The sequence below is a fragment of the Coptis chinensis genome, chromosome 9 (genome assembly GCF_015680905.1).
Source record: "Coptis chinensis isolate HL-2020 chromosome 9, ASM1568090v1, whole genome shotgun sequence".
Classification (NCBI taxonomy): domain Eukaryota; kingdom Viridiplantae; phylum Streptophyta; class Magnoliopsida; order Ranunculales; family Ranunculaceae; genus Coptis; species Coptis chinensis.
The window spans coordinates 8,800,531-8,813,277 of NC_141464.1; the positions used below are offsets into that span (position 1 = coordinate 8,800,531).

The window sequence follows — 12,747 nt, forward strand, 5'->3', positions numbered from 1 at the left end:
AAAATTCAATTAGACTATGATAAATCAATTAGACTATATTATTAACTAATAACAATCCAATCTAATGAAGAAACCTATTTCTATTTCAGACTCAACAATATGGACAACTCCAGTAAAGAAATCTCAACAAGAAGAAAATGACGACGGAAAAATTCTAATGCAACTCCGACTCCTACTCCAAGTAAGCAAAGTTCAAAAGAATCACGAAGATGGAGAATTCAGTGTCTACAAAACAAAAGAATCTCTTCTACAATGATGCGAGGAAACACAGTAAAACAAAAAATTGGTAAGTTCTACATATCAAGTTTTATGTTATTTATATAGATAGTAGATATAAGAATTGGAATCATATATATGTCACTATATATACTTTCTACGTATCAATTTGCAACACCTTCTCATGCATGTACAGGTGGAACACATACTCAGTTGCTGAATTGGACTGAGCATGGGCATTACCCTGTGTTTCAATTTTCAAACCAATCTTTTGCAACGCCTTCTCATGCATCTACAAGTGGAACACATACTCAATTGTTGAATTGGACTGAGCATGGACATTACCCTGCATTTCAATTTCCAAACCAATCATTTACAACGCCTTCTCACTCAATATGTCAAAATATTGTCACACAACCATTTGGTAAGTTTACTATATAAAACAATATACCTAATTTCAGTTTACCTCGACACTACTTGATCTAATGAGAAAAGTTAAGCTTACCTTGACACTACTTGACCTAAAAATCAAGGTAGATCGAACTAAAGCTAGAAAATATATATATATATATATATATATATAATAAGAAGTTCTGAGAAGACTATGTTTCTAATTCATAAGGTGATTTGCCTTTACACCAAAAACAGCATTAACATCTTCATCTCTTTGGGTATGACACACCAAAGACTTCAAACCTTTAAAGAAAAGAAAAGAACAATAATTTGGCTTCCTTACCTTTCCCATACGACCAATCATGGAAAATCCCTCTGTCAAAATCTGCAATATACGAAATAAATGGTTAAACGATTAAAAGCAATATCCTACACAATGTATGTATGAATTTGTAGGGAAACAATATCCTACATTATCTATATATGAACCACAGTATTAGACTTACTGAATCCTCCGTACAAAGGCTACTAAGAAAGTGGCAAAGAAGAGAGAGATGTCATCATTGCTTCAATTTAGATGATCAATAGAATGACCTTCATAAAAGACCACCATGGATAATTTAGTTAGCCAATTTCCTTTAATCAACACCAGTGCATGTTCTCGCTCTATTGCTTCTCCTACTTGATCTTCTCTTCACTGTTCTCTTCCAAAAAATAAAAATAGTTACACTAATAAGAAGTGACTAGATGTAGCCTGCAGTGATCTAGGGTGACTGGATGTGGCATGCAGTGGCCAATTGAGGGACCTTGGAGTGGTATGTTATGGCCTGCAGGTGGTCAGTAGGACTGGTGGAGGGATTGGTCTGGAAAAACTTTAATTCCAACGGCATAGAGTGATTGGCAGCACCAACATAACTGTAACCCTCTTTTACTTGAAAAAGGAAATCCTTAACAAGTGCATAAACATTGGCAATGAATGTGATTTAGACAATACAAAGTAAGCCGAAACAAGTTTGCAGTGGATAATATATAACCAAGTATGGAACACATGGAGAATGGTAGCTAGGAATATTAGGAAGCACTCAAGACTCGATAACGGACAAATAATGAAATAAAGAAATAATGAATAATTCATGTAATTAAACAAAATAGTCAATGAAGATTTAAGAATTTCAATATTACCTTCTTTGTATTATCATAAATGCATCTATCCTATCAACCTAGGTTCCATTTCTTCATGCAGCAGAGATATCTCAAATAAAGAACAAGGGAAACAAAGCAAGAAGTCAAAGCAGAGAATATATAGCCATTAAGAAAATAAAATAAAATAAAATACAAAGCGGGAATACGGTCATACAGATAGGAGTGGAAAATGGGTTGATCAATACACTTACATTTCAACTCAATTTCATGAGGAAAACGTTCACTTTTGTCCATATCTTCATCCAACCAAAGCAAATTGAATATACAGATGATATATCTCAACCAATTCATAAGGAAAAAAAACGGAAGTCAAAACAAAGATTATATAACAATACATAAAACAACGTAATTCAAATTAGGGAATACGGCCAGACAGATTGGTTCGGAAAGAAAAGTATCAATACACTTACATTTCAATTGAAACTCATAAGATGAGGTATCCAGCTAACGTTCACTTTTGTCCATTTCTCTAATGCAACCAAATATACAGCGGAGATATCTCAACGAAAACACAAGGAAAATAAAAAAATAAGTCAAAGCAAAGAATATATAGCAATACAGAAAAAAAAAAAAAAAAAAAATAAAAAAAAAAAAAAAAAAAAGTAATTAAAAGCGGAGAATCTAGTCAGACAAACGGGTAGAAATTAAAGGTCAATAAACATACATTTAAACACATCCAAAATCCCCACAACTAACTTGGTTACAAATACATCATTGGTGCATATGATTGCATTGCAGCCATCCTACGTACATAATTTGTTGTATACTTCAATACTAAAGCTGCTTGACACAATTACCAAACCAGTAACTTCATCAACAATACTCAATTCAGACCTAGCACCATAATAATATCTATACAAGTAAAAAATGTAATCGAGTAGTTATCTGGAAAAAATCTCAAAAAACTTCATAGTTAATCTAAAAATTTGTGTGTCATCATGACTCCCAAGTAAAATAGTTGTACCAAAAAGGTGGAGGTCTAGAAAAAAAAAAAAAAAAAAAAAAGGGATTGGTTCTACCTGAATCGGATCTGTGCGGAGAAAATTCCTATGTAGCCTCCGCCCATCAAGAAGACGAACTCCTACCTTGCAAAGTAGGCTCTTATTAACCTCAAGTTCTTCAGGACGAGGAGGATATGCAGGCTTACTATCTGATAATGATTCTGGATCCTCAATTGTTGGTTCATCACTAGAAAAGACTAAAGGTAAGGTTTTATTGTTCAATTAATGGAACACTTGAACATAAAGCTCAATTGATAAACAACTAAATTGGAAATGAATTGGTAATCAAAAGGATTATTTCATGATAATCAATCAAAACCTTCAATGAATTATAGGAAATGAAGTTGACTTACTTTAATACAAATGTCTAAAGGAAAGACACATCAGTGTTTACTTGAAGACACGTGCAATTCATGCAAAATATAATGGGCTTGAAGCCCAAGTTAAAGACACAAAACTATATTTGGGACCTTAGCCCAATAGTACAAATAGAAATTTCAAAACACAATACGTGATCTACCTTACTTTCCAATTTTAGATATATATGAAGTTAGAATCATACACAAACTGAACTTCTAATCACATAAGGAAGCCTAATAAATTGACATAAATAAACCTATATATGTAGAAATTTACAATCATTCTGCCTTTCTCATTGCATAAACTAAAGTGTATTGGATCAAGAACATACGCATAGTGATATCGTACTTTTACTACGTTAGAGATTGTATCTCTAAATTGGCGAAAGAGCGAATTCAAAGTTTCCTTACTCACAAAATTTCGTGTTCATATAGTTGGAGTAAAGATTCGATCTAACCTAAAGTCTAGGACAACTACAATTTGGTTTTTACTCTTAGGGAACTAGTGAGTAAGTTAATACAAATACTAAGTTTCTTTCCTACACAAACATTAAAGAAAAACATTAAGATTAGAAATCATGAAACTAAGACAAAATACAAATTTCTAAAGAAAAGGTGGAGAGCCAATCCTCCTCATGTGGAACTAACTTTTTGATGTTGATTTGAATAGGTTCATTTGATTCTTCCTGGACTCATAGACAAGCCATAATGGAAGAAAACTTGATCCCTAGCATGTATGGCTCATCTCTAAGCTCATACATGTTAGCAAGTGGAACCAAGCAATGACTTATCTCTAAGCTCATCACTTTGAGTCCTAACTAGACATTACACCAACTATCATTTTGGGATAGGATGTAGGTCTAGTTGTTCTTCCTAAACAACTTACCAACACAACAACAAATATTTTCCCTCACATGAGTTGGATTAACTCCCCTAAAGGGAAGTTAGCTCATGATCCTTGGGACAAAAGATTACTAGTTAGAAATACAAAAAAAGAGAGAGAAAGAGGAAAAAGAAAACTAACTATCTAAACTCACTTGATTTTTTTTTATTTCCAACTAGAAAAAAACCAAAGTTTCCTCCATTAAAAACTATTACAAGCTTTCTTACCAAACTAAAAACTAAAAACTAAAAAAATGGCTAAGGAACTAAACTAATACAAGGTAAGGAAAAGAAGTCAAGGGAGTAAATGGAGTGTCCCCCCCCCCCCTTATTTTGTTTTCTTCTCCATTTGAGAGACATCTCATTTCCTCCCATGTGAAACATCAAACCACATTTACTTCATTTTTATCCACCACATTAAAACAAAGTGACACCTTGCCTTTTTTTCACTATTAACACCTAATCTAATTAATTACATGCAAGGTGTCAACTTTGCACCAATAATTTGTCATTTTTTGTCTTGACATGCTCCATGATTGATGACTCATCCAATCTTGTGGGCCCAAGATAGTGGGTCCTATGTGCGATCCGATTGGTGGTCCGGTCTTTGGGCAATTTTACAGCTTCCCGCCTATGCTTAGAGTTCATCGCCCTGATTGTCTGAGCAGCTCACTTGTCGCATTCGGAGTCTTGGTTCAAGAGGTAGGAGCTTCGAAAGTTTGATGCTTCTGTGCGGATTTGAAAGAATATATATGTCGTTCCTCGTGCTTTATCGCAAGTTTAAATAATATTTCCATGTTTACTGCGAATACCTGCAAAAGTATGAAAACATATTTATTTCATGATTATTAAACACATAATTAACCAAATTTATATGTCTCAATGGGGTTTCATAATACACTTTTGGGTGCTTATCACACTACCCCCAAACAGCACTTTGTTTGTCCTCAAGCAAAGAAGAGACATTAAAATAGATAAGTGGCCAAAAATGTGTAGTCCTAACTAATTCTCGTTTCGCAGAGTGCGGTTGCATTGACTATATGCAACAAGGCCTTAAACCACTAGGAATTCCCTAGTAGACGAGTTATAGCCTCGTGAGAGTTTTCCAGAGAAGATACTCACAAACTTCATTTATACTACAACGACTTCGATGATTTAAACTCATTTCCTAAATTAATCTCAGATATCCATACATCTCCTTAGCAGGGAACGAGGATTGATTTCTTTGAAACTCAAGTTAATATGTATTCAATAATTAAAACATCTACATATGATCCTACATGTAGTGAACTTTTCATTGAAATGTACTAGCATGGTTGTTTCTGAATCCTTTGGAGAGTGTACCTAAATGGGTTCTCACAGGTGTGTATCAAAACACAATTTCACTCAAAAAATTTCCACTCAGGTTTGTTAACTCCAGTGTGCAGTGGGCACACGTTTCCTCACATCTCAATGATAGTCAGAGGAGCCGATGTCGATCAATCACGTCTATTACTTATTATCACACCACCCTACTCCTAATTGAGCTAGAGGTCTTTATTAGGTATTGTGGGGCTTAGGTGATAGTGTACAAGAAAATGGAAATGGATAATCAAAATTTACGAGTATGAGAGAATAGGGTCTTCATATATTTACACTAGAGAAATCCTTGTTTTCTTTCCTTCTTCTAACTGAGTTTTCCAACCTTATTCTTAAGCCTCTAATGGATTTTTTTTTTTTTTTTTTGATGGCTTAAGAACATGATTCTATTTTTCTTTCCTGAAGCAAGTAACTTACTTTTATTTGGGACAAATCTTTCTCTTTATTCTTTCCACATTTCATCTTATTTCTCATACTCATCACTTAGGTAGGTTCTTTTATTTGGTTTAATAGACGGGTAAGGAATTTTTATTTTATTACTATTATTATTATATATTTATTTTTTTTTATTTTTTTTTTGGTGAAAGTGAAAGGTTTGATGAAAGGTTCAGTGGAGTGACTAGCGGTAAAATTTGTAACAGGTATGAATTTTTAGCTATGTCGATCCAAAGATGGCCTAAATTCTCACCTAGGGTTCGGGTGGTGATCAAGTAAGTAGATGCGTGATTTTCTCTAATCGGGAAAACTACTCCTCTATGTCATCACACACAAATCACTCATGTCAAGGTTTTTTGGTTAGATTCTCACAGGATTTATAGTTTAAGTAACTAACCGTTGGTTCTAGAAACTTACTGCTATGTACAATCGATGATACTCAGTACATGAATGTTCATGAAAAGATGTATAAACTATTGCATACGTATTATCTTAAGTTTCTTAAAAACAAATCCTAATTCGGATACTAATGTGAGATTTCTAGACAATTTTCATCATTGAAAAGGAAACAAGACTTTGTCACTAAGTACAATTATTAACATGAAAATAAAAACTATATACAGGTTACAATTTGCCTAATATTTGCTACAGGGTTAAAGCATCCCCAATAGAATGATGCTTAGTCCTCGAAGTATCAATAATTAAAGAGAGAAAGTACCTGAGAACCGTGAGCAAAATTAGGGCTAGATTACTGGAACAGAAAGGTTGGAGAACATAATATATAATTCAGAAAGAACAATAAAATGTTTAATAGCACACTAAACATAGCACACAAAATAATGAAAAACAAGAGCATACGAAACATGAAAAACAATAGCAGACCAAACATAAGGTTTAGCTAGATATATGTACAATGGTAAGCTCAAGTTTACCATCCGGCAGGATGTGAAGGTCTGGCATCCTCTTTAAGGAAATGCATTTCCTTAGCATCGCGCCAAAAGATAATAGTCTGCCAAATTTCTGCTCATTCTTCGTCTCCAGATTTCCTCAAATGTTTCTTCATATTTTCATCCTTCGAGTAACAACGAACATGCCTCAGGTACCGAGCGGGATGCTTCCATTGCTGAAACCTCAATGAACGAATGATTCTATTTGCCGGGCACACCTTGAGCCAGTGCACTAAAGACGACACAGGCAGCCTCATTGGCAGTAGAAAAATGCCAATCTCCCATAATGTTTAGGAGAACAAATAACATCGCAGTCCCCATGTTCATGGTCATGCTTGCTAATGGAATGGTGATGTCACGCCATGGCACATGGCCATTTCCTTCTCTTTTAATCTCAAGACCATCACCATAAGAGTCTCGAAATGCTTGCCACTGAAAGGAACGGTAAGAATTATGATAGATGTAATGCCATGATGCAGCAGGTTCGTGGTATGGAAGATCCAAAGTTAGGGCAAGTTGTTGTTCAGAAAAGATGTGAGGTGTGTCACCAACTTGGATTATGAACCCGTGTAAGTAGAAACCATGCGCATGGTTGAATGCTGGTGTGTCTTCCATATTAGCATAAAAGTATGCAGCCAAACTCGGAGAATAAGTTTGGTCAGGTTGTAGAATTAGGGAAGACCACCCGATGTTTGTAATGTAGTCACGGAAAAGATGGCCATAGGTATTGGAATCCATCATAGACTGAAAGGATTGCTCAGGAATGAGTTTGGGAGATACCATGGTTGATGAAGATGCCATAGTGGATGAAGTAAAGAAATAGGTAACGACAAAGGCAACTGGATGGATAAATGAGTATGTAAGAGAATAGACCCTCCTGTAAGCACATGTTATATTATATTAGTCACAATGCAAATGATGACAATCCTATTAAGCATTTCATACAAAAGAAGACACAAAGGTAAGACAAAATTCATAATACGACAAAAAATGTAATAACATATGCAATTATTTATTTATTGACTTAGTAATATTAGAAAATAATGGATTATTATGTTGATCTTGGAGACGCATATCGTGCACCAGACTGTTTAGTTCTTCCATTTGTTGGCCGAGCTGCATCTGAATGTCCCCTTGGCTGGCAGAGAGTGTAGTTTGATTCTCCATAAGGAGAGCGTGATTCTGCAAGGATCGAGAATGATTTTCCAAGATTTCCTCCTGTTCGACATCATGCTTTGCTTGACGTTCTTAGAAATCCTTAAGAGTTGTAATGATGATATTCTGACGAGCGTGTAGTTCCCGCATGTCGTGATGAAGAAATTGAATGCCTTCCATGGGGTTAAAAAACTTTAGCATGGCATTTTCATCAAAGAAACGGTCAGGGTTTGAGCTTGGGTCGTTCTGTTCATCTGTCGGAGTATCAGGAGTCCAAAAACAAGTGGAGTAGTCTGTTTGGAGTACGCTAATATGTGCTCTTTGAAGTGGTGTTTCTGGAGAAATGACTGGATAACCCCAACGCTTCATAATCTGCGTGACTAAAGTGGGTAGAGGTAGAGGTGCTGACCTTCTTGTTTTTCTGGTGATCACGTTCCAGACGTGTTGGATTAGACAAAAATCATCTCTTTGAGTCTGCAAAATCCAAAGTATGTGAAGTTGAGTCTTTGTGACTTCTGATTGGTGAGATGTACCGATCACATTGTGTCCCAACCAGTGGAGCACGACTCGTTGATTCTGTTTCAAAGAGCGCTGAAGGACAACGTGATGTCTATTTCCCACTTCGCCATAAGATATGGTAGCTCTTAGTAAACTTTTGACATAATCAAATGATGACTCTAGAAAAAGGCACTCCTGGGTATTCATTGGTATTTGAACTATGTCGGAGATAATTTCCCTAGTCAATTCCAATCGTCGTCCATAAGCATTGAAGTAGAATTTTCCATTCTCAGGTTCTATAAATTGGTAGAACATCAAAACCAATTCTTGGGAATAACAAGCTGTTGAATGATATAGAAGAGGTGTCCATCCTCGACGTATTATTTCCGTGTCAAAATAAGGATAAAACCGGCCATCTTCCAAAACTTTTAGGTAGTCTTTCTCGGGCATTATTTTTCTTGGTTGATCCATTGGTAGTATTACTGAGGGAAGGATAGTGAGAATTGTTTGAATGAGAATGGCTGAAAAAGAAGAGATTTATAGCCAATCTATAAGTCTGTACCAATCTGGATTCCAAGTGTAGTTAATGACCCATGTGATTATGAACAGCAACAATGGGGATCCATAGTAAGTCTTGTTATGTCAGATTTCCAAAAACAATTAATGAGATGTTTCAATGTTAGAAAATACTGAGAAAAGTTTCACAAGGTAGTTAGACTTACACGTAATTTCATAAATGATTATCAGACCTCAGTAATAGCATATGGATAGAATAATCGAGCTGCATGTGTGACAAGTGTTATGCGTACCTTGTAGCGTGCGCGATTTTCTCTAAACAGCATGAGTATCAATTAATTAATTTGGTGAGTTTTGGATGGTCTTTCTTTGTTATGGTTTGTTTATTTTTATTTTTATTTTTATTTTTATTTTTTATTTTTTATTTTTTTTAGAGAGGAAGAGACAACTAATATACACAAATATTTAATACGAAACTTCTCCATTTAATACGTAACCCGTACAAATGTGTGAGAATTATTTAACACACCATACTAATATACAAAATGAAATTCAGAAAAAGAGATGGTTACATAGATCTAGATGTTCTGGATCATGTTATGCATGAGTGACAGGAGAATAATGATAAACACTGTTATCACCAATACTGTGATAGCCCATTCGCGTTGCTCCTTTTCCCATCGCTCGATTGGATTCATTATGATCAAGAAAATGAGAATTTGTGTGTGAAGTGTGAAGAGTGAGAGAAAGGGATGAGTGAAGGTGGAAAAGGAGAGTTGTATTTATAGTTAGATTTATGACCGTTGGGCTTCTGACCGTTTGGATCAGTCCGCTGGGTTCTGACCGTTGGGCTTTGAGAGTAGGCCCAATGCATCGAGGAACAACATACTATATTAGAAAGTACAATAATTGCATAACATAAATAATTTCTCCTTCAAACCATCTGGAGATACAAAATTATGAGAAATCAACCGATATATATTATTTTTATCACAAGAAAACTAAAAATGCAATGCATAAGGGAAATAAATGACATAGTCATTTCTAAACCAAGGGAAATAAACAACTACTGGGAATCCTCCGGGTTAGCAGACAATGAACCCGGGTTTCTACGTCGTTGGCCACGATGAACTTCTGGCTGAGCTGACTGGTCTGGAATGTGGCCTATAGACTGCAGCAATTGATCTTGGAATTGCTGCTGATTTGCCATCATCATTCTCTGGAAAAGGCCTTGGCGATTGCGCATTTCTTGCTGGAAGTCATTTTGGGAAGTAAGCATCTCTTCCTGACAAAGAAACATCCTGCGCATACTAGTGTTCATGTGTCTCAAGGCTTCCATGGGAGTGTTGATTCGGTGCATGGTAGCCTCATTAAAACAGTCGGGTGGTGAAGGGGGAGGAGGAGGTACGTTATCACGCTCAATATCATCTCGAGCTACTGGGTCCCAGTGGTCCAGAACACAAGTCTCGAAAATTCCAAAATTCTCGAAAGACCTTGTTGGAATGAAAGGAGTAGCGGACTGGAATCCTAAGTTAAGCATAAGCTGAGTAACAAGTACAGCAAGAGGAGCTGACGCTTTTGACGAAGTCGTAAGAACATGGCCCGTGAAATGGACCATACGTAAAGTGTGCTTCTTCTCCGGAGGATCCACAAAGAAAAGGAATGTCTTGTTCACGCCAGACGTCTTTGAAGTTCCAATGACGTTACAAGCCAGCCATTGAGTGACGGTTAGTTGGTTTCGTCTGAGCGAGTGCTGGTACATGCAGTTCGAGCCATCATTATACTCTCCCTCGAGAAGCGTGTCAAACATTAAGTCCCTCATAGTTGGATATTACAACAATAGAGTCGGACTATCAGAGTTTATTGGAATCTGTGCTGTATTCGATATTAACTCCAGCGTGAGTTCACGTTCCAACCCATCCGCCGTAATCCAAAATTCATCACCCCGGAAACCTCCATTGTTGTAAAATTTCAACACTAAATCTTCGGAATACTGAGCTAGAATTCGATGCAAGAGATATTCCCACTCTCTACTAGCAATCTCCTCATCGAAAAATGGATGAAACATCCTGGAATTGTAGAGATTTTCAAAAAAATTCTCAACTGTGATTCTCCTTCGTGCTGCCATAGAGAAGTCTAGATGATTTTCTGAGGGTGGAAATTGCTAGGAGTGATGGAGGAGATGGTGGTGGAGGAAGGGGGTTCGAATTGGTGACGTTTAGCCCGCGTGCGCGGGTTGAATTCAGGTATGTGTAGTCGCGTGCGCGAGGTGAGTGTGAGGGAGACAAAGATCCGGATTTTGGGGGGGAAGAAATGTGAGGGTTGGACGCGTGGGTGCCTCGCGCGTGGGTTTTTGTAACCGGGTCCGTGATTTTGGGTCAGGTCCAATTTTTTGCCCAAGCCCAAATGATTTCCAAAAATTTCCCTTATGTCCCGAAGTGTTCCGAAATTTCAAACGTGGAATTTCAATTCGTTTTAACTCCAGATTGAAACAATGATATATCAAAACGATCGGGATTCAAAATGCCATTCACTGGAATATGACAAAATCACATTCAAACCTTTTTATTTTTTTATTTATTTTTTTTATTTTTTATTTATTTTTTTTTTAGTATTTATTTATTTACAATTTTTATATACAAATGTACAAGTCGAGAGGAACGTGTCAACAACACCGGCAGTCCAAATAAAACAACACATCACAATAACTTAACTCAGGAAACTTTCATGTCGGCTCTGGTGTGAACCCAATCCAGCCAAATTGTGGCTTAACCTTTATGTTTTGGGGGCCTAGGGTTCAGGACGGTACCATCCCTGACCAATATGCAATGGTCTAATAATAATATTACCCTTAGTACATATGGTATAGCCTCAAACCGCCCCTTGATACAATCACATAGAAAACCGATCGGGGTTGGCCTGGTGGAATCCATTGCCCTCATGAACTAAGAAATGTCCGATGTTGCATATCACGACTCTCTTTGGGCACCATGCTTGGTGCTAAGGGAAAAATAATAAAAAAAAAAACGAGTATATACATGTTGAGTCTTTTTACATCAGATCCTCAAGACGAATGTGAGTCTTTTAACGTCAGATCCTCAAGATGAATCCCAACCTGTGGGATCAACGGGACGACGACGAAGTTTATCCTACTGAGCTGGTGTCAGACAATAATATACCTTATACCGGCTCATCTCGGATAGAAGATCAAGACCTGGACAGAAAGGAGTTTGACAGTTAATACACCACCCCATCCTTTTCGCTCGTCGCTTTCGAGCAAAAGTACTACGACCATTACCTATTCGAGATGGGTGAGATTTGGACCAAATGATGAGTTGGAGTTTGCGAGGAAGAGAATAGAAAAAGGAGGAGAAAGAAGGAGTTGAAATTTTTGGTACCCATTGTTTTCCAGGAGGCACGTTTGCTCGATTATTAGAAGACATTTATACTCAGTTCTGAAGTAGAGTTTTTGTGGACTATGGTTCCGGCGCTTGCAACCACACACTCTAGGGATTTTTAGAAAAGAAAATAGAAGAGGGCCCGGCTACCCAAATGGCGTACTTTCTCTGTTTAAACACATGCATGGAAAGAAGTACACCATCAAATCTATTAGTCTATGTAGACTAGATCATTGAGAAGAGTCTCTTCGACATCTGGAGAGCGCAACTCATGATAATATTTAATGCATTGGCCATTTACTTGAAATTCGCTGTCATCATTTACGTTTTTCAAAGAAATAGCCCCATAAGGGGGTGACAGCAGAGACGGTGAAAGGACGGACCA

General features: G+C 36.8%; 1 long non-coding RNA gene across 1 annotated transcript; it reads right to left on the reverse strand.

The window, feature by feature from the left end:
- Positions 1–153: 153 nt before the first annotated feature.
- On the reverse strand, positions 154–2,294 carry LOC147474682 (uncharacterized). Its single transcript, XR_015209048.1, has 5 exons — positions 2,004–2,294; positions 1,792–1,861; positions 1,116–1,306; positions 953–994; positions 154–562 (listed from the first exon to the last, which is right to left on the reverse strand). It is a non-coding gene; the product is annotated as an uncharacterized LOC147474682 (long non-coding RNA).
- Between the last annotated feature and the right edge of the window lie 10,453 nt (positions 2,295–12,747).